Source organism: Podarcis raffonei, chromosome 5 (assembly GCF_027172205.1).
Source record: "Podarcis raffonei isolate rPodRaf1 chromosome 5, rPodRaf1.pri, whole genome shotgun sequence".
NCBI lineage: Eukaryota > Metazoa > Chordata > Lepidosauria > Squamata > Lacertidae > Podarcis > Podarcis raffonei.
The window spans coordinates 39937547-39959652 of record NC_070606.1 but is presented as its reverse complement, the minus strand read 5'-3'; the positions used below and the strand labels follow the sequence as shown (position 1 = coordinate 39959652).

The 22106-nt window shown below is 42.5% G+C and overlaps 1 protein-coding gene across 2 annotated transcripts in view; it reads right to left on the bottom strand.

Annotated features, from left to right (window-relative positions):
* The window catches only part of LOC128414079 (heparan sulfate glucosamine 3-O-sulfotransferase 1-like), an 85882-nt gene extending 83715 nt beyond the window's left edge, over positions 1-2167 (bottom strand). The window contains exon 1 of one of the 2 annotated variants that reach the window (XM_053388793.1): positions 2137-2167. The gene's annotated coding sequence lies outside the window, so the exon portion shown is untranslated. The remainder of the gene's footprint in view (positions 1-2136) is intronic. The other variant, XM_053388792.1, reaches the window with a different exon arrangement.
* Positions 2168-22106: the final 19939 nt, after the last annotated feature.

The following is a 22106-nucleotide window of genomic DNA, read 5'->3' as shown; positions in this document are numbered from 1 at the left end:
TATCTAAACAGACACAAACTGAAAGGAGGTTTAGCACCATACAATAGACTCTAACTTGATCCTAACCACATTTACCAAGCAATAAAGTCCACTGGAGCAAATGAATTTACTCTCAGGAAGGTAGTTACGCATGGTGCTCATAATTTAGCAGCTAGCCTCTTGAAATTAGGAAGAATTACACTGTCTGACATGTTCAGTTATTTATGTTCATCTTTCATGGTTCCCTTTCAAGAATTAGAAATGGCCACAACCAAAGGTGACATATCAGATGGATCATGTTAAATATGTTTTTCTTCTTAAGGTGACAGGATGGGTTTTGCTGTCACACCAAGGAACTGGCTGTCATATTTGGCTCCAAGATAAAGGCTGATTTTGTAACACTAGGGAAGAACTTTCAGAGTCTCTTCTCTCAGGTGTCCGCATAAATACTGGATATTGCAAAGCTGCACAAACAAACTTGAACTGACATTGCTCATTTTAGACAGGTTTTGTGCCATTGCTTTTAACAGATGCTTTGCAGATTTCTCTGTAAAATATGCCATTACAACAAACACAAGTTTTGCTGATGTTCAATTACGGTACATTCCATCCCTTCCCCATACAATGGGCTTTGTAAAACAGATTTTAAGGGAATGGCCAGGTCAAAAAGTCAGACCACCAAAAGAATCCACAGTTTAACCATAAGCAAAAGGCACTGTCAAATTCATTCATTTTAGTTTAATCACAAACTGAACTAAGAATGCATAATAAAACACACACACACACACACACACACACACACGGAGTGTGGCCTATTAAATGGATAAGATGATACTGAACAATATATGGCAGCTTTACAAGACAGTACTTCTAGGAGTGTCTACAAGTTCTTACCCATTATACTGAATAGAGCGCTTGAATGTACATGATTACCTTTTAAAGAAACAATTGAAATTCAACACATCGCCTATTTAATGACAATCATGCTATAGTTTAAGTCTGACACAGATTTCACTTTTAAAAAAAGAAGTAGCAGCCCATTTTACATTGACTAATGTATGTGAATCAGTGCTCAATGAAGAGCATAGCTCAAATAGAGAAACTATTTTCAGTGCTGGGGGCTCAGTCACGGAACACATGAAGCAATAAGCATAGCACACATCTGAGCACATGCAGAGTTCCTTTCCCATGCTGCAGAACCAGCAGCACCATCCTCAGCACATCTGGAAGGGAGCAGTTGAGCTACTGGATCAGGAGGCACAACTGCTAGGCAGGTATGAACCCCGGGGCAGTTGACCTCTTATAAATTAAGCAAGTAAATTATCTGTGCTTAGATTAGAAAAGACAACTCTCTCTCACTCCAGGCTTGCAACAAATGACTGCAGCTTACTGCAAACTAAATTAGTTAGCCTGCAATTGACACCACTTCAAACCGCACCACTCTTTCCCCCCCAAGTAGGAATTTTAACACAGTTCTCTGGAGATCTGCAGGGCGGGAGAGGGGGCTAAAGCATCACCGCCAAAAATAAAATGTATTCACTATGATTCTAGAGGGTGTCATTCTTATGGGATGGAGAGGTGAACTGGCATTTCCTTCTTCCTTCCAAGCTAATTCCCAGTATGTAAATTCATTGGCAAGCCTTCGTTACTCTTGTGTAAGGAAGGGAACAGGAAGTCAGAGAGCCTCAGCTGCGTTTAGTACACTTCATAGCCCCCCACCCACCCCGATGCCATCGCCCAATGACCCGCAAGTTTGCCCTGGGTTTCCCCATCCCCATTTCAAAGGGACAAGGTATTTTTGTCCCCTGACAGCACCAGCGGAGAGGAGTCGAAACTCAACCTGCGCCAGGCAAAGGCGGGTTCTCACGGCTCCGCGGAGGGATTTTTATTTTTTTGGGCGGGGGGGTGGGCGGACATCGTTTTCACACATCCGCGCGACCCATTTACACGTGGACTCCTCTCCCTCCCCGTGACTACAGGCAGCCAAACCCTGAGGGAAGCAGTTGGCGTCGACGACGCCCCCCATGCCAAGCATCGCTTTCGTGGCTTCCCCTCGAAATTCCAGGTTCTTCCTTCCCTGGAAGAGAAATCTGGCTTCCTTCGGGGGGGGCGGATGGGGAAGAGACCCCCAAAAAGAAAGACCCCTGACGTTCTTACCTCCTCAGGAGCCATGGAGAGCGGCGGTTCTGTCTCTACGGCGGGAGACGGGCAGGCGGGCGAGCGAGGAGAGCAGCGGGGTCGGCTGCAGGTGTCGGAGCCCGCCGCGAAAGCGGGAGCCTCGCTCTCTCGCGCGCTCGCTTCACCCCGCCGTGTGAAGGCTGAAGGCTGCGGTACAGTCTGTCCCAGATAAATGCATTAACAGCAGCCACCTCATGATTCATTAATCAGTCCCAGTGACCAGAACCACAGAAAGCGGCGGGTGCTGGGGTTGGGGGAAAGGGGGGTGGGGACCAGAAGAGAGAGAGAGGGAAAGCGAAGGGCTCGGAGGAAACGCGAGCGTGGTCCCCGCTGGAACTCCGACGCGAGCGGAGTTCATTAATGGATTCATGACTCTCGCATTCTCCCGCCTTGGCGCTCAGCGGGAGGGGAAGAGCGTGCCGGCTGCTGCCCTCGCGCTTCGCCAGCCAGCTGGAGCGCGCGGCACTTGACGACCGGCGCCCGGCGCGTGCCACACACACGCACGCACACCCGGGCGCCTCGCCTCTTCCTTTGCCCGGCTAAGGCTAGGGCGGGACCGGGCTGGGAAAAGGGGAGGAGCTTCGGGGGCAGGTGACTCCCTCGCAGGCGCCCTCGGCTCCTCCTGGGAAACGAGCGCAGAGCTTGGCTCTTGCGGGGCGGGTGGGGGGAGAGAGAAAGAAAGATAAAGAGGGCAGCGCCTCGCACGCGATGCAAGCGCGGATTTGTCCAAGGTTCGTCAAGGGGGGTGAAGCGAAATTGGGCGGCCAATCAGAGGCAGGATCGCGGTCAGCGAGGAAAGAGCGCGGAGTGTTAGGGTGCTTGCAAGTGAAGCGGCCCTCCAGATGTTGGTGGAGTCCGGCTCCCCTCAGTATCAGCCTGCATGGCCAGTGGTCACCACACTTGGAGAGCCACAGGTTCTCCCATCTCTCTTTCCCGCCCTCAGGCACCGTGGCATAAAATAAGAATACGCTGCGTCAGGGAAACATCTGGGGGAAGTGTCCCTCACTTAATTGAAATAAAACCTCAAAGCGGTTTACAAAAAGAATAAAATTCTCAGTAAAATAAAACGTTAGAACAGTTATTTAAAACATTTTTTAAAATGAAATTAAAGATAAACTGAAAACCAGATTAAAACACATTTGACTGGTTTGGATTGGCTTTCCTAAACAAAGATGTTTCAGCAGGTACCAGAAAGAATAAGTACAATGGAGGCACCTGCCTGATGTCAATAGACAGCGGTATTACTTAAACTATAATCCCACACATACGGGAATAAGCTCCAGTGGACTCAATGTGCGATTTCATTTCAGAAATGTAGAAAACCTAATTTCAGAACTGAAATAGAAACTTTTATGAATCATGAGTGTATTATGGGATGGGGTTGCAGAATGTGTTTGGGAGGGTGGCCATGTTGCAAGATTGTTCCCCGTCCCCAAAAAGTGAGGATTGGGCCCTGTTCCCAACAACAATGGCCAAACATGTCTTTCAGCATCTTATTCCTGTGAGCACAGTTGAAGTGCTGGTGATGAGATTTAAGGCCCTACATAGTCTGGGCCATGGGGATCTTAAGGAACACTTTCTTCATGGGTACCACCTTCTTCTGTCTCAGATACATGGAAAAGATGGTCCTCCATGTCCCATCTATAAGACAATTGCATTGTCCATGGTGGAGCGGCAACCACACTCTGAAAAAGCTCTCTGCTAGCTACATCCTTGCTAGTCTTTGGTGCTTAGTTAAGATGCTGGTTTTCCAGAAAGTATTTTCTTTTTCTTTTTGTAGGTTGTGTGTGGGGTATCCAGCAAGCAGGTCCCAGTGTCTTAGCTCCTATACAATTGGCACTCTGCCTTCTCTGCAACTTTGGTTGACCTAAGCTACAATGCTATACACCCTTCCCACTACAGTCTGTGGGGCTTACATACGTAGACTTGCATACAATTGAGCTATAACTGTTGCAGTGATCTTAGGTACCCCTGACCATTAGGTCCAGTTGCGAACGACTCTGGTGTTGTGGCGCTCATCTCGCTTTATTGGCCGAGGGAGCCGGCATACAGCTTCCGGGTCATGTGGCCAGCATGACTAAGCTGCTTCTGGCGAACCAGAGCAGCGCATGGAAATGCCATTTACTTTCCCGCTGGAGCAGTACCTGTTTATCTACTTGCACTTTGTTGTGCTTTCAAACTGCTAGATTGGCAGGAGCAGGGACTGAGCTCACCCCATCACGGGGATTCAAACCACCGACCTGATTGGCAAGCCCTAGGCTCTGTGGTTTAGACCACAGCGCCACCCGCATCTGCAGTAACTGTCAGCTGTCTTCCCCCCTCCCCCGAACCAATCACTATTCAACCTTGGCCAAGAATAGGGAACCTGTGGTCTTCCTTATGTTTGCTAAGCTCCCAACACCCTTAAGTCCGAGACAGCGCAACCAGTGGTCAGGGATGATGGAAGCTGGAGTCTAGCAACATGTGAAGTACTTTTAATGATTGCATATTTAAATTCCATTCTAAGATGGTAGCAAAACAACACAAAATTAGATGCGGGGGGGGGGGAGGGACTGCTCTCAGAGGATTTTTGCCTTTACAGTATTTATTAGCTTTTTATAGTTTTCTCTCATTTCTCTCTCCCATGCCCTTTCATATAAATTTTTATTTGTTTCCTATAGAAAAGACTGCAATGGTTTGAAATCCTGGAGTCAAATTTCACTTCTACTTGTATTGTTAAATTCAAAACTCTATATTTCATGCTTGAAAGCTTAAATTTAAACCCAGTTTGAGAAAGCAGTTATTCCGAGGACAATTAAATGCTTGTAGATAGAGAAGAAGGTTTTAAATGATCCACTTTAAAAAAGTGTAATCTGTTGAGGAGTTTTTTTACTCCCCACCCCACCTCAATATTTTTGCCTTAATTTCCTCTTGTTGCAGCCGATGTCCTACAAATTACAAGCCATGAAGTTAACTGAGATAGAGAACTGAATAAATATGGCTGTAGACCTTAAGCATACATATACAGTAATACACTTTGTTGTTGTTTAGTTGTTTAGTCGTGTCTGACTCTTTGTGACCCCATAGACCAGAGCACGCCAGGCACTCCTGTCTTCCACTGCCTCCCACAGTTTGGTCAGACTCATGTTTGTAGCTTTGAGAACACTGTCCAACCATCTCGTCCTCTGTCGTCCTCTTCTTCTTGTGCCCTCAATCTTTCCCAACATCAGGGTCTTTTCCAGGGAGTCTTCTCTTCTCATGAGGTGGCCAAAGTATTGGAGCCTCAGCTTCAGGATCTGTCCTTCCAGTGAGCACTCAGGGCTGAATTAAGATGGATACATTTGATCTTCTTGCAGTCCATGGGACTCTCAAGAGTCTCCTCCAGCACCATAATTCAAAAGTATCAATTCTTCAGCAATCAGCCTTCTTTATGGTCCAGCTCTCACTTCCATACATCACTACTGGGAAAACCATGGCTTTAACTATACGGACCTTTGTTGGCAAGGTGATGTCTCTGCTTTGTAAGATGCTGTCTAGTTTCTGCTGAAAGCAACAGAAGATATATCCAGATGAAGGTTTTTGTTAATGTGTTTGGTTTAGGGTGTGACACTTTAGTGACACTTTTGTCACACCCTAAACCAAACACATTAACAAAAACCTTCATCTGGATATATCTTTCATTGCTTTCAGCAGAACCAAGTTCCTAGGAGGAGTTTTTAGAACAGGAGTGGGGAACTTGTGGCCACCTGATGTTGTTGCACTCTAGCTCTCATAAGGCGCAACCAATGAGGCCAATGGTGAGTGTTGCAGACAAATAACATCTGGAGGGCCAGAGGTTTCTCATCCCTACATCCCATACACAGCTGTATATGTTCGCATGCATGTTTACTCAAAGTAAACCCCACTTGGCCTGTTTGGAAATATGCCATGTTGAATTCAGTGGACCTTACACCTGAATTGATGTAGATAGGCTTATCCTGTTAGGCAAGCACAGCAATAAGGTGGCCATATGCTGAAATTCCCTCTTCCATTACAGCTGCTGGAGTCCTGTCCTCTTTTGCATATGGAAATCTGTGACTTCTGCACATAAAGCTATATTTTCACAGCTGAAAGTGAACCTTATAGACTACAAACCATATGAGTTCCTTGCTTGGGTAGCAGGAGAGATTTGGTTTCTAAATACTGACCACACATGATGATGAAGATGAATTACCACAGTATGAAAAGTTCCAGCCATCCAGACACCTATGATTGTGTGAATAATGTGTTGGTGATCCCTGAAAATTCAGCTACAGGGAACTAACCAAGAGGGAAGGCATCTTTCTTTTGTTATTTCATGCTGTGATTCATTTTGAATTATTAGGAAAAGCAGTGTAAAAATGTTTTAAATAAATTCCTAGGTTGGGAAATGAACTATGACTTATTAAATCTAGTTCCAGAAGGAAACAGGAATAATTCATCTTTGATGCATCTTGTCACCTGGAATTGATACAGTTGAAGCTCTAGTACCAAAGGCACCACAGAATATATTTTATCTGGTGCAACAGACTAAATTCTGAAGCAGCATCAGAGACCTACAGTATGGCTGGATGAGGATGATTATGCTGAAACTTAAACCAGATAAGACTGAACCACTGTTGGTTGGGAATATGATTTATTTAGGTACAGATTTACAGCGTACACTGGGTTGGACTTCTGGTAACAAACAACTGAATTTCTACTCAGAAGTAAGCTTCGTCATATGGAGTGGGACTTACTCTCTAACAAGTGGAAACAGGATTTTAGTTTCCTTATAACAGGGATGGATAATCTATGGCTCTCCAAATGGTGCTGGATTCCATCTCCCACCAGCTCCATCTAGCATGGCCAATGGTCAGGAATAATGGGAGTTGTAGTCCAACAACATTTGCAGAGCTGCAAATTCCCAACCCTACCTTATCATCAAGTGCCTTCAAAACAAAATAAAAAATAAAATAAATAAATATTAAATATTAAAAATAAATATTAAAAATAAAAAGCTCTCTCAGATATTCCTTCCTCATATATTTTTCTTTTAAATGAATTTTTATGTTCCCACATCTCTAAGTCTTATAATACCGGCCACACTACCAGCATGTTAGTTTCAGGAGGTGTTTTCCCCAATCCCTCATGCTGCCTGCTTTAGTAAGATGTTCTTCTAAAGTTTAAGGGACTAGATAAGCTGAGACTGCAGCTCTGTGCATACATATCCATAAATAAATTCCAGTGAACCTTTGAGTAGACATGCACAAGATTGTGAAATCAGCCTTGTTAACCCTTCAGTTGGTATGGACTTTGAGCAGAAAAGATAACTGCTCAAGATAATTTTGTGACAGACCCTAATGTGGGTGTTCCTTTGGAATTAATTTTTGGTGTAATCTAATGGGAGCTGGTGGAATTTACACTGTATTGGCCTAGGTTTCCTAAAGCACAGCTCTGTATCTTCAAGCTGATATCTAAATATTGTGTGTAGATTTTGTAAAAGACAGATGAACTTTACAATATCAGAACCCAGGAGGTTGGCTTCTACTTCAGTTGGCATTTACACAACACTAACCTTTTAACGCCTCCAGAGAAATACATTTTGTATAATGTTTCTTTAGTAATTAAGCACTATAATCCTTGACCTCTTAATTATAATGAAACAATGTTTTCCACAGAAGACATGCAGCCAGTTAGAAAGTCTTATGAATATTAAAGTGACAGACTGGAAATACTGGGAGCATGCCAGTAAAAACATATATTCTGAGTTGATTTGTGCCTGTCTTGAATGGTTAATGTTAATGATATAAAATTTGACATTCTCTGTCAAATTAGGGACAATTTCAGAATTGTCACACGGTTCTTCAATTACTCTGCTTCCCACTTCTTCTTTTTTAAAACAAAGATCCTTCCCGATTTTACAAATTCACACCCAATTTGCACTGAGAATGTAGTTCAATGGCTAAGTGTGTGCCATAAAAATGGACATACAATTGCTTCAGCAGGTTTTAAGGTGGGTGACCCAACCTACTTTTCTTCTGTAACTCATACAGTCTACTTTGAACAGCTTTATTTTTATTTAGTTGTATAATAATTAAATAAATAAACCCTGTACTCTCAGTGCCAACTGGCATTCCTGGGCTGCTTAGATGGATAGAGAAAATGCAATCTTATATTATCGGTGGTAGCGTGATATATGCTGTTCAAGCTGCATGTGTGTGGAAATTATTTAATGACAGCTGCTGCACATGCCAAGTTCTGCACATTTCCAATCAAGTGGAAATTTTCCATGTGCCAGTCTTGTCACGTATGTGGATATCCACACCCAAGTGCAAAACGTTAAAGGAAAATTATCCTTGCAAGATTTTCAATGTTGAGTCAAGTAAGAAATTAAGGAATTTTTTTATAGCAGATGGAATCTGCAGTGTAAAATCTCTCCTGAAACATGTGCTCTAGGCAGTGACATAGCCGTGGGTGGAGGTCCATACGGCTGGTTGTTAGGGGTGCAAAATTTCAAAACCGAGTGCTTCCTCAATACAGTGCAGCTGTATTGAGTGACCTCTCAAGACAACAGAATGACTCTTCTTTTCTTATCTCTGTGACTGTGATCTCCTGGCTGACTTGGATGTCATTAGGGGCAGTTGAATGCACATGTGTACTCCCCCCTCCATGCAGCCCCGGGTGCTGGCAACCCACGCTACACCACTGGCTCTTGGTAAGAGCCTGGCAAGCTACGGCCTCTGCTTGGATCCCATAAGATATAATGGGATGAAGCAGGGCATTCCACTCTCCCCCTTCCACTTCCACTTTCTTCTCTGCTCCCCCCCCCCATCTGAGGTCACATCCACTCTATGCATTTAAAGCATTCGGATATCATTTTAACACTTATGGAGAACCCTGGGAAATGTAGTTTAAAGGTGCTGGGAACTGTAGTTCTGTTAGGTCAGCATCCTTAGGAAACCACAGTTCCCAGGATTCCCTGGGGGAAGCCATGACTGTTAGAGTGGTATAAGAGTGCTTTAAATATCTGGTGTGGATGTGACCTGACACTCAACATTCGGTGGCTACTAAGCATGCCCAATTCTCATTGTGCTGGTTTTGTCATTGTTTTGAACCCTAAAGTTCCCTATTTACACACACATACAGACACACACACATGAAGCCGAGTTTGCTATTAGAAGGAAACAATTGAAGTAAAAGAAAACAAGAGATATAGTCAGAAAACAGGGCACCAAATGCAAATAACACCTGGCCTTTTCTCAAAAATGGTTGTTTTAACATGACCTATGATTCTCATTCATGGATCATTAGCAAAGGGATTGAAGATGTACATTTCAATTAGCCTGCAGTTGATCGGTCCTAGTTGCAATCCTACAATGCATTCCAAGACAATTTTTTGCAAATCTCAGTTCCTTATGTGGGAAGAATATGCACCCCATGAATGATCCTGGTCTTCAGTCATATAAGGTGGTTCTATCTCCACTTCTGTGGGTTCCCATATAGCCTGAGAAAATGTCACAAGATCTGAAAGTATCTCGTATGACCTTTTTCACCCAGTTCCTCTGTGAAATCACTGCACCAAGCTAACTGATTAAACTTCCATAATAAATTAAAATTTGAAGAGACTGAAAAATGCTGAAGTTCTGCAATATGATTACTGTGGGGCTGTAAAGCATACAATATTAACAAATGAGAATTGTAGCTGCTCCCTGATAAATTGCCCACAGCACAATCACAGGTTTTCCATTTTACTGAGCAGATTCTTCTGTGCTGCTGAAAATTAGCAGCATAGCACGGTCATGAATTACACTTCTTGCTTTGCTAGAATGCGGCTCCTACCACAACCTTTGCACTCCCTGCCAATGTGGATTAATGCAGTAACTTTATACCATGATAGTTGCTTTAATAAAACCACATGTTTATAGTTAATCCATAAGTCCCAAAAGTGCTATACACATTAACATATAAATAACTATTGTATAGCCTTTCTGCTGGAAGAATAGTCTGCTCAAAGAGTTATGCCGTTGTTGAGTGTGAATATGAATGCTCTACCACAACAGCAAAATTAACTCCAAGTGTTGGCTGGATTAGGGGCTAAGGTCTTATTTCGATGTCCAAATGTCACTGATTTTATTGAATACCACAGGTGATGTATTGTTTAGCTATGTAAACCCTGCAGCATAGTTGTTACCGGTAGTACAGCAGAAGCAAAGCTATGCAGAGGCAACAGAAAAGTTATACAAATGGCATCTCACTGCCATACCCTCCAACATTTCTCCGATGAAAATAGAGACATCCTAAGGAAATGCAGGAAATTCAAGAATCAAATCAGAAACCAGGACAGCTTCTGCAAATCTGGGACTGCTCCTGGAAAATAGGGATGCTTAGAGGGTCTGTGCTGCTCCTGCTTCCCTAGGTAAGGACCCTTGAACATAGTGCATATGTGAGAATTCTCTTCCCTTGCACCCCAGTGCAGGTGGAATTCTGTTAGCAAACTTCAGCAGACATATATTTTACATACACATGTTCTAGGAGATTTGTGAATTAGGATCTTTAGACATTGGCAATAGCATGTCTTGGCAAATTTACCTAGTGATTTACACTCACACGTCTTAAAAATTGGGATATTTATTGCACTCACAGAGAGAAAGGGAGAGAATCACAATATACACATTCATCATCAATAGAGAACAGCTCAGCAAAAATGCAATCTATTAACATCAGTGGGGATAGCTCAGTCACAGTATCCTTATGTTTCTAAGGCTTAGCTTAATAATACTAGAGTGGCCTAGGGCTTGCCGATCAAAAGGTCGGCGGTTCGAATCCCCGTGACAGGGTGAGCTCCCATTGCTCGGTCCCTGCTCCTGCCAACCTAGCAGTTCAAAAGCACATCAAAGTGCAAGTAGATAAATAGGTACCACTCCAGTGGGAAGGTAAACAGCGTTTCCGTGCGCTGCTCTGGTTCGCCAGAAGCGGCTTAGTCATGCTGGCCACATGATCCAGAAGCTGTACGCCGGCTCCCTTGGCCAATAAAGCGAGATGAGTACTGCAACCCCAGAGTCATCCGCAACTGGACCTAATGGTCAGGGGTCCCTTTACCTTTTAAATGCTGAGGGCAGCATTATTCTCCATATTTTGCAGGTGGTGGTGGCCATTGCCATCACCTGCTGCTTGTTCGTGGGCAATGCCAAGGATTGAACCTTCTTCATGCAAAGGATGTGCTCTGCCATTGAGCTGTGATCCCTGCCCCATTAATGGCTAAGGTGGGATTTGAACCAGGGACTCAGTGGCTCCCACTCATAGTGACTACATGATATCTGCTAACAAGTTTCAAATCTTCAGCTCCACATCAAATGCCCTTGGTTTCCCTGTAAGGCCTCCAATCCAATTACTTAGCTGGGCACAACCTTCCTTGCGTGTGAGATCTAAAAAGATCATAGCCTGAGGTAGTAGGGCTGCTGGGATTTAGCATTTATTCACAAATCTTAATTAGAGTTTCTTTTTTGTTGTGTTGCTTTTCTCCTGATAATTAAAAAATAACAAACACAAAACAAAAGAGTCATAGTGAAACCTGACAGCCGGCAAAGTTAAATGCAACAGAAACAGCAGTGCTGACATTAGCACTTCAAAAGAGGGTAGCTATTTGAAAATTTAACTGCCTAACAAACACAGGCAGAGAGAGAATAAAATAAAGGGTGGAAAAGGGAAGAGGAGGAGGAGAAAAGCAAGGAGGGTAAGAGGATGAACTTGACTTGTTAACAGATGTGTCAACTCTTTGGTTTTAAACTGGTCTGATGGTTTTGCAAAACACCAATTTAAAGGATAAAAGATTCTGTTAATAATGCTCAACATCAGGCAGTTTTGAATATATCTATCTCCTGCAATGAGATATGGTTGGATTTTGTCTTTTATGATAGGCAGAATTCTGCTGTCTCTTCATTGCTCATTGACATCTCAATAACAAGGGGAAACTGAGCCGGCCTTTGCAATACAAGATCAGACTAGATGGCATCAGGTGCCTGAAGCTTACTCAATGTAACTGGCAAGGAAGAATCCCAACTGTACTGAATGTCAGGCTATGTTCTTGCCAAATGTTGTATCATTATGATGCCTTATGTTTTCTTTCCTGTTTGTGGCTCTGTTGCTCTTAATTTATTCATAAGCAAAGGAAGAAGGCAAGAACTGGTACAGTGCTATTTGCTGAAATTAGCCATGCTACTGAGTAGATTTCCCCAGTGAATTAGGTCCAAACTAGAGAATATATTTGCCACATGGGATGCCCTAGCACACAACATCTTTTAAAGAAAAGTTGGCAAGGGGAGAGCCATTTATGTATCATCGTGGGTCAGGGATTCCTGCCCACTTCTGCTATTTAGAACGAGAGAAAAGCTCTCTCTGGCACCAATGAGAGGCTTACCTCCTGTTGTGAATAGCAGAGGTGGGCAGGATTCCAACCAGAACTCCAGCAGATGGTAAAGGGTTAAAGTCCTCTGCTTCCACACCATATTCCTGATCCAGTCCATCACTTTGTGTTAGATATATACACATCAAGCTAATGATGTAATACATACAGCACATATAAACTAGGAGTGAAGAATCTATCAGTTTCGGCTTCTCTCTCTTTTTCACTCCTAAATTCCATTTGCCCCGTTTCCACATCGGTTTGCAATTTTTCAGTAAAAAATGCACACTTTTGTGCACAATTCTCATAAGCATGCTTTTCATGTATTTAGGTTTCCTATTGAGTACATTGTTTTTACTATTGTGCGCATTTTCGCACATTTCTGTATGCATTTTTGGTCGGAGAACTTGCAGAGCAAAATTTGGAGAAGTGTAAATTTCAGAGGATAGCTGCTGTTTGGTCTGTGTGGAAAACGCATATACTTAAGTAGGTTTTCCCTGAAATGCAAACCAAGCAAATTTCTCCTAGATAGTCCTTGGGTAACAGCACATAGAATTTTGTTTGCATATGAAAACAAGGCATTAAACGCTCTCTGGACACATAGAAGAGGGATGGTTGCTTAGCACTGGAAGATTTGCCACAGTAGCAGCTGTTTAATTGCTGTCCAGAACAAACGGAATAATAGTAGCGAGAAGAAGCTCTTGGAGTGCTGCCCAGAGGTGCCATCTACATTAGGATTTGGTTTAAATGTTACATCAGTCTATAACCCTCTTTGTGTATTCTGGCAAGAAGCACTTTCCCATGGTAATGTGGTGTAATAGGCCAACCTTGGCCAACCCAGTGCCCTCCAGATGTTTTAGAGTCTAAAATTTAGTCTACAACTAGACTGATGAAAATTGTAGTCCAGGCTGGTGTATGCTGTACTATAACATCAGTCTGTAAGATCCCCTGCTCACCTCTTTAGAAAATCACAATTACTTGGTATCTCTGTTCTAAAGCTACTTTTTTAAAATGAAAGGATATTCGGTGCATGAGCTGTACTCTTTATTGTCCTTATCCTCTAGTCATGGTAAGTGAGGAAGCAGTGTTGGTAAAGAAAAAGCGATTTATATGTGTTGTATGTGCGATATAACATTGTGCCACCAGATGGCGGTGTGGAGTCCTGTTTTTCTCTCCCTGTTTTCCCTGCTTAAATTCACAACGCTTTAAACTGAAACGTTTCATTGATGTGTCTAGATCCAGCCCAATTCTGAGCTCATTGAATTCAGAACAGGAAACAGAGCAGCAAAACCATGGTCTCATACCTTGTGTCTGACCACCAATTATATATTCAGGTCCATATCCTATTGATACATAGCTGGGCCCTTGACACCTGTCGGCTCTATCAGATACTGTATATAACAATTCATATGAGTGATATAGGTCTATGGATATATATATATTTATGGGATCACTTGAATGGTGATTAGCCTTATGAAGAGGTAAGCAGCAATGTGCATGTCCTGGTCACTAATGCTGCTAAGTGACAGAGGTGTGTAGGTGGGATACAATTGTAGGCATTTCATAGAAAGGGACTAGAGATCGTACAATAATTGCAGTGTAATAGCAACTTTAAAGAAAGGGTCTCAAATGCAGGCCTTGAAGGATTATTATCCAGTCTTGTTGGCAAAGCACTTCCCCTGGTTAGAGGTGATCCCCCCCCCAATTATTCATTATTTGTGGAAAGACTCAGGAGTAGAGCAAGAGTTCTTTCTCCTCCTAACCTGAAACCCTTATTTTCCTGCCTTTCAAAATATCTCTTGGGGATGTATTTTGCAGCCTGGATCATAAGAAAGCACAAAGGAAAAATATATCCTTAACAAAAATTTCATGTCCTGATTGAACAGTTGGCCTGATTGGAGAATATGACTCAGGAAGGTAGGAGAAACCGCAAGAAGGGACATGAACTCTCTTGGTAAAAAGTAATGGGACTGTGAACGTTAGTAGACTTTGAGGATTTGCAAAGGGAGCAAAGTTCTTAGGGTTTGTCTGTTGGGCCTTGAGTAGCTGGTCTTGTTTACATACCCAGACTATACTTTATCACGTTACTAAGACGCCAGAGAGGGATTTCCTTCAAGTCACACTGAGAGATGACCTATATTATCATAGCAGCATCCTTTGCATTGTTAGGCTGGGCTGTTGCAGTTATCTAGGCATATATTTCTAAGCAGGACAACCAGGGGTGAGCAGCACACTTCAGTTCTTCAGTGTAATTGTGTTTGCTTGCCTGTTACATTCTTTACTGGTGCTTTAAGAAAAAAAAGGGGGATTTGGGAGACAGGAAGAAAACAAACACTAGTTATTTGTTGCAAAGTTTATTGTAAGAACTAGCATTCTAAGTTTGCTTTTTCCTTCCTCCCTCCCTTCCCAAACCTTTCCCTTTTGTGCCTTCCCTTTTCGATTGGAAGTCTGACGGCTGTCTTCTTACTGATGTTTGTAAGTTCCTCTGTGAGTGGGGTAAACATGCTTCCAATAAGGAAACACATTTTTATTTATACTTTCCCCAAGCCCACCATCCAGGTGGTGAAAGATTCTACCTTGGCATGGGAAGGAGGGGACTCAGTTGCCTTTGAGTCCACTGGTAGTTCTGCTGTTCCAGATTCTCCAGAGGTCACCTTGTCTCACAAGAGCTAATTTAAGTCCAAGACTGACTGTATGTATAATGACATGAAGAAGACACATATTTCCATCTTTGTGTGAGAGGGTTATGGAAGAGATACCTTATTTTAAAAACTGTTCCACATTAATTTTTTGGTGCTGAGAAAATTGAAGCTGGGAATCTTATTTATCCAGGCATTGGGGAATGATCATTATCCTCTTTATCAAGTAAAAGATTCATTATGGTGTAACAGATGACAAGGATACTTGCAGAAGAAAGAAATGTGGAGAACAAAGGGAAAGCTTGCTGGCATTACTGCTGTCAAAAAGAGAATGTGGAGCCCCCTCAGTCAGTGAGGTAGACTAGAGGATGACTGATAAATGATTATATTTTTGAATCTGCTAATATACTGTCCCTTCAACTTATTTGTTCTGACTTTTGTTCGCTTTATCTTAGCATGTGTAGGAAAGTTCCCACATGAAAAAAAAAACAGAACACCATTTTGATTTCCCATTTTACCTTTATGATTGGGTTACCATAGTTTAATTTTTTTAAAGGTAAAAATTGGGATTTGATTGACATGCTTAAGACTTGAATTTCTTTGTGGTAGCATTTGGGAGATCCTGGCAACAGGACTGGATATGTAGAAGAAGTATATTTTGAAAGAAATCTCTTTCCTAAAATAAAATAATAATAATAATAATAATAATAATAATAATAATAATAATAATGCATATCAAAAGGTAAATGGTAGGGTCCATTAGATCAAAGGCTTTATCTTTGCTGCACAAATATACCAATTTTAATTTAAAGGAATGTGAGAAATTCTGAAGTGTTATGAATATTCTATGATGGGAGGGGAAATAATGACAATGAATGGGTTAGTTAGTTAGTTAGTTAGTTGACTGAAATCAGTGTCATTTTAAGGCCTTCCTGCAAAATTAGTACATGCCTTTACGTAATAACTTTGTCCTTTCACTTTGAGAAGAAGGAAGCAGATCAACATACATCTTCACAGTAGCTAAGCATGCATCATGCACCAATCTGGCTATACTTTGATTCTGAAAACAATATACGTCCTTGGGATGGAATTCGTTTCAGCGCCCAGAGCTGGAGACTCAGATTATTCTACCAATCTTTTAAAAACTGCTGGCAGTTTGACAGAACTTGGCAGAACATCTTTTGGGAGACTTTCAAATGTATTTTGAAAAAGAAAAAAAAATTAAGGAGTGTCCTTTATAGTAAGTGACCACCCATCCAATCCTATCCCCTTAAAAATATATGAAAATATATTGCCTGACTTCTACATGAAATGTACACACATCAGTTGTTGTGCAAAAGGTCTTCTTTGCATGATGGTATACTTTACTGATTGACATTTCCATCCTTCCTACCTGATACAAGGTGATACAAAAATTTAAATCACCTCCCTGTGGCACCCTCCAACATCAACCCAGTGCCCTTGTTTTGGACTACAATTCCCATCAGTCCCTGGCAGCACAGTTGGCTAGGGCTGATGGGAGTCATACACTGCAACATTTGGAGGGCACCAGCTTGGTAAAAGCTGTCCTATGGGCTTTAGCCCTGGCAGCCCAAACCACAAACAGCTTTCATTGCTGCAAAAGGATACGGCAACGGAGTCTTTCCACATGCTAGATTGCAAGAGAACAAGTTTAGCTTAACTGAGCTATATTGAGTTTCCAACTGAAAAACAAACCATATATTAATACAGGTCATGAGGTTCAAAACTGCCTGCAAGGAAACACATGGATTGCTTCTTTGAAAGTTGATAATGAGAAAAATATCTCACAGCTATGATTGCTACATGAAAGGCTTCAAATGTCCTAATTTAAATATATATATATATATATATATATTCAGAGCGAGAGTGAGAGCAGGTTGTGTGTGTGTGTCCCCTCCATAAATGGTGATTGTTATTTCGTCTCAACAGCAATGCTAAAAAAAACCATCAATTTTATGAAATTTGCACATGATTAAATTGATTTACATATGCAAATAGTGTCAGGGAACTGCCATCGGAACTAGAGGAAGAGGCGAGGCTCCACAGCGATGCTGGAGAGGGGCCAAGCAGGGAGAGAGGCAGGTCTCTGGTTGGGGAAGAAAATCAGCACAACACCAGGGATAGAGGGGGGCAAATGGGGGAAGCAGAGAGCAGGCTCCGGGACTCTTCACTGGACACTAGTGGGGAGAGCACAGGTCCTCCGCTACCCACGCCCTCCCTGCGCAGAAGACTTCCACGCAGGGAGAGTAGGAGGAGACTGGGCGTCAAACAACTTTTATGTTGGAAAAGGTTTAAGAAACGCCCACTGACGGATTTTGCCAGCGACTGAACAGCCACGGAGTGGATGGCTGTCCAGTGAAAAATGGTTTAACCAGCCAACCTAGCCCAGAGCGGCAGCAACTTACGCACAAGCAACCCCTAAAGCCATTACAAATAGATATTTGGAATTTTGCAAATTCATATTAAATAACAGTAACCAGGCATCCCTTGCGCCTTCCACAAACAACAACAACACAATTTCATCTTTTAAAAAAATTGGGATGCGGAGAGGCCTCACTGGGAACCAAGGGGGTTGCCATGGGTTGGAAATTCTAGACATGAAAGCAGACCCTAGAAATGTTGGAATGATGTGGAATGCTTACCTTGATTAAATAAATAAATATATAAACAAGGTGTTTATTACCTGTGTGACTAGCTGTGACCTTCCTGCTTGTCTAACATTTGCATCAGTTCTTTTATCTGTTATAATCCTCCCCGCTGTGAAGCAACACCTCACCTCACTTGTTCTTCTTTTCCTGCCTTTCTCTCTCCCCTTCTCCATCTGCTTCATTCTCCTGATCTGGAAATAGAAGCTTGGGCTGCTAACACCTTCAACAAGACATCAACATTTGCGGGTGGGGTGGGGGGTGGTACTGAAGTTCTAACAAAACTACATTACTGACCTAAAAAAAGGTGAACTATTACTTTTAAAAAAACCCCAAAGTTTCTCTCTTGTGTTTAGTACTAATTAAAACACTAATTGCAGGAACACTATGATGGGAGGGTGTTTTCAAGGCCATAGGACTTTGTTGGTCCCTCTTCCTCCCGCTGCTGGTGTAGACGGAGATTTGTGAACCTCTTTGTGCAGCCATGGACGTTTCTCCCTTTGCCAACGGTGATAGGAGGGAGAAAGGGGTGTGTCAGGGCATGTTCACGATGGTAGGTTTTGCAAATGCTGGGTTTAAAGTCCTGTTTCCCCCTCCCAAAATTAAGCCACTATTTTCATGTCTGTTATAAGGTGCTGTGAAGAATCTGAATGCATTAGAACAGTGGTATATAAATCTTTTCCAAGCACAATTCAAAGTGTTGGTGCTGACGTTTAAAGCCCTACGTGGCTTCAGCCCTGTATGCCTGGAGGAGCATCTCTACCCCTGTCGTTCAGCCCAGACAGAGGTCTAGCACCAAGGGCCTTCTGGTAGTTCCCTCACTGCAATATATGAAACTACAGGGAACCAGGCAGAAGGCCTTTTCAATAGTTGCACCCGTCCTGTGGAATAAGCTCCTGGCAGATGTCAGAGAGTTAAACAATCATATAATTTTCCATAGACATATGAAGGCAGCCCTATTTCAGGAAGCTTTAGATGTTTGATGGTGTTGTTGTTTCTTGTGAATTTGCCAGTTCATCCACTTTCACACAGGCACACACATGATAGGAATGCCGTGAAAGCTGACATCCTTAACGACAAATGTGAAGGCCATACATGTCTGCAACAAGAGGTTTAATTCTCTCTCCAGGTCTATAACCTAGGAGACCCCAGCTTTTTATCAACTCCTCCCATCTCACACTAACACTTCAGGTAGCCAGTGATTAAACCTCCACAAACATCTATTAGGCAGCATGCTATGTGAACTTAACCTGAATATTTTTGGCAAACATATCTTGCGTCAACTAAATCAGGGATGTGGGAACCTATGGCTCTCCAGATGTTGTAGTTGGATTCCAATTCCCACCACCCCTGACTACAGTCATACCTCAGAAGTCGAACGCCTTGAAAGTCGAACGATTTGGCTCCTGAACACCGCAAACCTGGAAGTGAGTGTTCCGGTTTGCGAACATTCTTTGGAACCCAAACGTCTGGCACGGGTTCCATAGCTTCCAATTGGCTGCGGGAGCTCCCTGCAGCCAATCAGAAGCTGCATCTTGGTTTCTGAATGTTTTGGAAGTCGAACAGATTTCCAGAGTGGATTCCGTTAGACTTCCAAGGTATGACTGTATTAACCGTGCTGGCTGGGCCTGATGGGAGTTGGAATGTAAGAACATGAGAGCATTGGAAAAGCCTTCTTGGCTAGTGTGAGCAGCAGCTTCACGTACGTCTGCTCTGTCCGAAAGCAACGAACAAGGAGAGCAGATACATCTTGCATATGTATTAAACAGAGCTAAAGCCCTTTCCTTTGCACTACTGCGTTTTTTTTTTTCTTTTCAGATGGGGCTTTCCATATTCCATCAGTGTTAAAAGTTTTCAAGGCAAAGGTGATTGCAACAATAGCATATGCAATCCCAATATGGGGGTCCTTTGTTAATCTAACCCATTTGGAGGTAATCCAAAACCAGCTTCTAAGAAGGTTGCTAAAATTACCCAGGTGTGTAAGCAATACTGCTATACGAATGGAACTAAATGTTACATCTCTAGAAACCACATTATGGAAATGCATCCTCTGTTACTGGTTGGCATTATGGCATAAACTTCCAAATCTCCACTTGATACAGTGTCTCTGGAGAGATGACTTCCCTAGCCCCTGGGCAAAAATAATACATGGGAAACTTGTGTCCCTAGGACTATCTCCATCTGAACTATTAAAATTGGATTTAATCTCTGCCAAGAGAATTATAACTCACAAATTAGAGGAGATGGATTTACAATTTAATATTGCGACAGGTGGTGGCACCTGTTCGCCGATAAACCTTGGCTTAACACCACCAACGAAACTTCCATCTTATTTAACTACCTTATCTGTGGTGACGCACAGGTATGCCTTTATAAAGGCTAGATTCAATGTTTTCCCATCAAACGTGTTGGGTAACAGACTCTCCAACGGACAGATCTCACTCCTCTGTGACTGTAAAAGTGGATCTATAGAATCGTTATATCATATAATCTTCTGTTGTCCATTACATTCGGCTTCACGGTCCAAGTTTCTGGCCCCATATTTATCGAGAATTGCTGACGGACCTCAGGAAGCCCAAATAATATACTTATTAAACGACGAAGATACAAGTAGATCCCTTGCAGTCGCTAGATACCTGATTAATGTTTTATTTCAAAAGAGGAGAAATGGATCACTGTATGACTCTGACAGCTTAGCTAAACTTAAGAACCATCAATAAGTGCCAGAACTAAGATGCATACCCCCCAAAATCTGATGGATTTGAATTGCGGTTTACATAGAGCTTATTGTGTATAGTGTTTACTTAACTGAAGTAAAATTGGTTTTATATGGGTGTTTTAACTTGGAACTGTTTAAATTTTATTGTTTATGGATAAATTTTGATGTATTGTTTTCGATATGGGCCAATGGCCGCAATAAATCTATCTATCTAAGGAGAGCAGATACAAAAGAACATAGGACAGGCATACAGTGTCTGTCTTCCATTCTCACTCCTATCACAATGGAATGTAAATGGTGGATCACGAGATCCAACAGCAATGGAGAATGAAAATATTAACAGGGCCAATGCCCCATCTAGTCCAGCATCCTGTTCTCACAGTGGCCAACCTGATGCCAGTGGGAAACCTTCAGGCAGGACACAAGGACAAAACTGCTCTTCCTTCCCGTAGTTTCCAGCAACTGATATTACTGCCTTGGACTGTGGAGTCAAACAAAGAGCTACGTGTTCCTTCACTCTGAACTAAATGACAATGCTTAGCAATTAGACCACTTTCAAAGTGATTCATATGCATTATATTTTTGCATTTCTTACACTGACCCTGTAAAGCAGTTCACAGCTTTTATTCCGATGCCTCAGATGGGAATCCAAGGCTAAAAGAGAGTGGCTTGAAATACTCAAATGCAGTGAATCCACAATAGGAGATTTAAACCAGGAGCTTCCTTTTCACTCCCCAGCCTCTTAGACTGCAATCTTTTATGCACTTTTCTGGAAACAAAGTCCACTGAATTCAACTGGACTTACATCGGATTGCACTGTTAGCCATTATGCTAGTTGTATATCCTTGGATTTTTGCTTAAGTGTTTGTTACTTCAGCTGTCCTCTGTGAAAACTTCTGTTCAAATGGCATCTTAAAAAAAACTTCCAAACTTTTAAAAATAAATCTATGTAACCTTCAAGGTTTCATAGATTTTGTGTGCGAGTTCCTGCTGAACTCAATGGGAGTTTTTTTTAATATGCAAAATCAATTGCCTTTTGTTCAAAGAAAAATAGAAGGCTTGCCGACTCAGAAATGCAGTAAAATAGAAAATAAAGACTTAATCCACATTGTTCTGCCAAACTGTTCTATTTGGTAGCAGGGGTTCTCAAACTTTGTGGTGCGAGGGGTCACTTGGGAGTGCTGAACTTTCACACAATTAAAATGGTGGTTCAGAACAGAGCTAGTCACAAAGTGGTGGTGAAGTGGGGGTGGAACCAGTTGCAAGGTAAGTCATACTCCAGAAATCACACACCCCACTCACTCACACACACACATACCGATTCATCCATTGACATGCACACACCTATGTACATCATGTCTCCTTACTTTCCTATTTTTCCACCTCCTTACCTGCTGCTACTTCTGCTGGGTAGGCCCCTACCTGCTAGGTCACTGAGGTGAGGTGATGGCTCACTGAAAACATGGTTTACATGGTAGGTGGGAAGGGACATCCTCCTTCCTCCAGCCCCCATCACCGCCATTTCAGTACCCCTAGGGACGACA